Genomic DNA, 5,306 nt, shown 5'->3' with positions numbered 1-5,306 from the left:
ATAATGGGAGAGGATTGGAAGAATGTTTTATATTTTATGGTTTTGCTTGATTTTTGGATGTGGAGGTGCCAGTTTTGGACTAGAGTAGACAAAGTTAAAAATCACACAACACCAGGTTATAGTCCAGCAGGTTTAGGTGGAAGCACTAGCTTTTGGAGCACTGCTCCTACGTCAGGGTAGCTTGTGGGGCAGGATCATAGGACACAGAATTTATAACAAAAGATGAAAAGATATTATAACACATCAGTTTATGACACTATGATCTTTTGCTGTAAATTCATTGTCATATGATCCTGTTCCACTTATTAACTGGCAAAGGAGTCGTGCTCCAAAAGCTTGCACTTCCAAATAAACCTGTTAGACTATAACCTGGAGTGTGATTTTTAACTTTGATTTTTGGACAGACACAGTGCAGGAGCCTTGAGGCGAGCTTTCTGCCCAACTCATCTTGAGAACAAGCAGCCTCCTCAACTCTTCCTGGATTACCAGGATTGACATCCAATTCAGCTCACCACCATTGACAACCCAGCCACATCTTAACAATTGATTCATGATATATCATGAGTATATCATGATGGCAAAAGAGATATGTAATTTAACCACAGAAATAAAACACCATAAGTATAAGGTTTTCAGAATTTAAAACCACTTTTTAACAAAAATTTAACAACATATTTCTGAATAAGTTTGCAAAGGCCATATACTCTGAAGTAGCAAAACATTATTTTAAATTCAGGATTAAACCAAAAGTATTAATAATAGAATCCAACACTGGTCTCATATAAAATGGTTATGTAGAATAGGTCATTTCATAAAATTTTAGAAATGAAAACTTAATTACAGTAGATTCAGAGAGTCATGGAGTCATACAGCACAGAAAGAGACCCTTCAGTCCAATTTGTCTGTCCTAACCAGACATCCCAATCTGATCTAGTCCCATTTGCCAGCAATTGACCCATATGCTTCTAAACCATTCCTAATCATATACCCATCCAAACACCTTTTAAATGTTGTAATTCTATTTGTCTCTACCACTGGCAGCTCATTCCATACTTGCACAACTATCTGCATGAAAATGTTACCCCTCGGGTCCTTTTTAAATCTTTTCCCTCTCACTTTAAACCTATGCCTCTAGTTTTAGACTCCCTTACCCTAGGAAAAAGACCTTGGCAGTTCACCAAATCCATGCCCTCATGATTTTATAATCCTCTATGAGGTCACCCCTCAGTCTCTGATATTCAAGAAAAAAAAGCCACAGCCTATTCAGCTCTCCCACACCCTCCAGTCCTGGCAACTTCCTTGTAAATGTTTTCTGCACCCTCTCATGTTTAACAACATCCTTCCTATAGAAGGGTGACCAGAATTGAGCACAGTATTCTAAAAGTGCCCTCACCAATGTCCGAAACAGCTGCAACATGACGTCCCAACTCCTCAATGTTCTGACCACTGAAGACAAGCATGCCAAACACCTTCTTCACCACCAGTCTACCTGAGACTCCACTTTCAAAGAACTGTGCATCTATACATTTAGGGCTTTATCATTAACTGATAACTACTGCCCTGGTTTGCCTTACCAAAATGCAACATCTCACATTTAGCTAAATTAAACTCCATCTGCCATTCCTCGTTACATTGATCAAAAACATTAAAAGTGGGGAAGAGAACATTAGTATTCCATCTAATCTAATTCCAATTAATGTTGGGCTAGTGGTAGCACTTCCAACTCTGAGTTGAAAGTTTTTAAGTTCAAGCCCCATGTTAGATTGACAATAGTGAGACAGTTGGTGGTACGTCTTCACAGATTTAATGTTAACCAAAAGTATTCAAGGTAATTTCAGCCATTGCGAGATTTGAACTCATGCTGTTGGAATCACTGTGCATCACAATCTAGGCATTCAAGCTAACCTCCGTCCTCGTTGTCTGTGAAGTGCTTTGGGACATCACAAAGTGTGCTTCATAGATGAAAGACTTTTCTTTGAATATTTTCCCAAAAACCTGGACTCCATCAGTTTAGTAATGATTTTGAATAGTCTAAGGACATAGTAGGATGAAGGTGATTTCACATTCCGTGGATTTCTATCACTTCTGGATGAATAGGCCTCCATGACTATGCTCTATAAACTAAAATTTAACATCAGTGTTTTGCCAAATGACTGCTGTGATGTAAAAGTTTCAAATTGTTTGGAATTCTTACCAGTGATCATTAACATGCCCTAAAATTATTTATATTGTAAGATTGGCTGTTTTTCACCATGATTTATTGAGTAAAGTTTGATTGGCTCCCACTTTACATTAAGAGTGATAGTAGGACAAACAGTGATTATCTGTAATGGGGTAAATTGTACAGCAGCTTCCAACACTTTTTTAATTTGATTTGATCTATTGTTGTCACATGTACGTATGTACAGTGAAGGGTTTGTTTTGTATGCAGTACAGGCAGATCATACCATACAAAGTGCGTTTGGTTAATAGAACAGAGCAAAGAGCACAATATTTCGGCTGCAGAGAAGATGGGCAAAGAGCGAGATCAACATTGAATTTAAAATTTGAGAGGTCCATTCAGAAGCCTAATAACAGTCTGTTATTGAGATTCAAGAAGCTGTTCTTGAATCTATTGGTATGTGCGTTTTTTTGTATCTTCTGCCTGACAGAATAGGTTGCAAGAGATTATAATCAGTGAAAGAGGGGTCTTTGATGATGTTGGCTACCTTCCTGAGGCAGTAAGAAGTACAGATGGAGTCACTGGAGAGGAGGTTGGCTTGCGTGAGGGACTATGCTGTGTTCACAACTCTCAGTAGTTTCCTATGACCCTGGGCAGAGCACTTGCCATACCAAGCTGTGATGCATCTGGATGGAATAATTTCTATGGTGCATTCTATAAAAATTGCTAAGAATCTTTATGGATATGCCCAATTTCCGTAGCCTCCTGAGGAAGTAGAAGTGTTGTTGTGCTTTCTTGGCCACAGCATTAACATGGGTTGACCAGGACAGATTGTTGGTCAACATCACTCTCAGGAACTTGATGCTCTCGACCATCTCCACCTCAGCAACATTGATGCAGAGATGAGCATGCCCTCTACCCTGCTTCCTGAAGTCAATGACCAGCTCTTTTGTATTGCTGGCATTGAGGATGAGACTGTTATCTTTACATGTTGCCACCAAGCACTCTATCTCTTTCCTTTATTCTGCCTCGTCATTGTTTGAGAACCAGCCTGTCACAGTGGTGTTGTCAACCAACTTGTAGATTGAGTGAGGATGAAATTTGGACAATGGTCATGAGTTGTACATGATTAAAACTTGAAAATTTGATAGTTGGCCAATTTGCCTAGCTTTTCCATAGATTGGTCTATCAATGTATACAGCCAAGAATGTTGATATTAATGTTGTACACGGGCATGGAGTGGGTTACTATTTACCAATTAAACAAAGCATAAAATATTACAAATACTGCATTAAGTGTTAAGTAATTTAATCATGGTTTGTTATGTCTAAATTATTGACAAGCAACCTTTTGGGCACTGAAAATTAAAATTTACAATTGGCAGATCTTATTCTTTCAGAATGTAAATAATGTTGGAAAATTTTTAAAACTTAAAATGACTATTTTTGTCTTTGTCGTTCTATCTCTTTTATCACTCTCTCTTAATCCTATTTTTTTTCACCATTTCTTCATTTTGATGTTGTTACATGATTTAAATCTACTTGGTGGTTTATACTTCCTGCTATAGACCCTGCAAGCTGGATTTTGAAAAGGCTACAAGGCTGGTGTCACATGCAGGTAAGAATTTAAAACTCCAAGGTTGTCTTGGGGATGCCAATGCCTCCAGGACATTTTTTGAATTTTCAAAGGGCCAATCTGGGGGATGGAGCAGGAAATGCAGTTCCCACTGATTAACAACCCCTTCAGATCATTATGGAGCCCATTAAGGAGCCAATCATTTGGAGAATGGAATTTTAAAGTAGACTTGCAGTCAGCTCCAGCAATTTGTGCATCTTTGTCCTGTAAATTTCATTGCGCTAGTTTTTAAATTTAGTCTGTGGATTCAAGAGCATTCAAGCAGCTCTCTAATTTAAACATCAGAATAACAGAGGATCCAACATGGCTGCCTCTTGCCTTGACTAGCACTGAGCAAATAGCTCCCTGATCTGAAGCAGCACAGCACCATGTATTGAGTGCTGAGCCTGTCCTCTACCCAGTTCAGTGGTTTGCCTTTAAAAATAAGTGTTGGAGAGGTGTGAAGCTCTGATATGGATGCAATACCAGAAATACATCTAGTTTGGTTGCAGCTTCACTTTAAACAGCCAGCCTTGCATGGCTCAGTGAGGATTTTTCAATTTAATTCTCCGGAAGATCTCCACTTTTTCTTTCCCTGTTCACACACAGCACTGTACACCTGCAGAAGGTGCCATACTGGAAAAAATGTCCAGCTAATTTAATGCACATACACTTGCAAAAAGTCTGTGGGCATCCGTAAGCATAATGAGTGAGGAGTTCCTTCTCCACAGGCCACAAATTCTCAGCTATTGAATTGAATTGAATTGAATTGAATTTATTGTCCCATGTACCAAAGCACAGCGAAAAGCTTTGTCTGTGAGCAATACAGGCAGATCACATAGTTAAGTAGCATAGAAAGTAACTAATAGGTAAACAGCGGCAAAAACAAAAACACAGGTGTAGGTGAATGTTAAGAGTTTATGAGACTATTCAGTATTGTAACAACAGTAAGGTAGAAACTGTTGCAAAACCGGCTGGTGCATATGTTCAGGTTTTTGTACCTTCTCCCCAATGGTGGAGGTTGTAGAAAAACATTGCCCGGGTGGGATGGATCTTTGAGAATGCTGGCGGCCTTTCCTTGATAGTGGGCCTGGTAGATGGATTCTATAGATGGAAGGTTGGCCTTTGTGATTGTCCAGGCCACGTTCACCACGCTCTGTAACCATCTCTGATTTTGAATGGTACAGTTACCATACTAAGTAGTGATACATCCAGACAGAATGCTCTCAATGGTCCACCTATAAAAGTTGGCAAGGGTATTCACCGTCATGCCAAATTTCCTCAGCTGCCTGAGGAAAAAGAGACATTGTTGGGCCTTTGTAACCAGTGCGTCTACATAGAGAATCCAAGAAAGCTTGTTGTGGGGTGACCACTCCCAGGAGCTTGACACTCTCCACTCATTCCACCTCTGTGCTGTTTAATGTGTAGGGGAGCATGAGTAACATCCCACCGAAAGTCAATAATGAGTTCCTTGGTTTTGCTGGCATTGAAAGCTAGGTTGTTCTCAGTGCACCATTTTTCCAGGTCTTCC

The sequence above is a fragment of the Chiloscyllium plagiosum genome, chromosome 12, assembly GCF_004010195.1.
Source record: "Chiloscyllium plagiosum isolate BGI_BamShark_2017 chromosome 12, ASM401019v2, whole genome shotgun sequence".
NCBI lineage: Eukaryota > Metazoa > Chordata > Chondrichthyes > Orectolobiformes > Hemiscylliidae > Chiloscyllium > Chiloscyllium plagiosum.
This window is presented reverse-complemented; position numbering follows the sequence as displayed.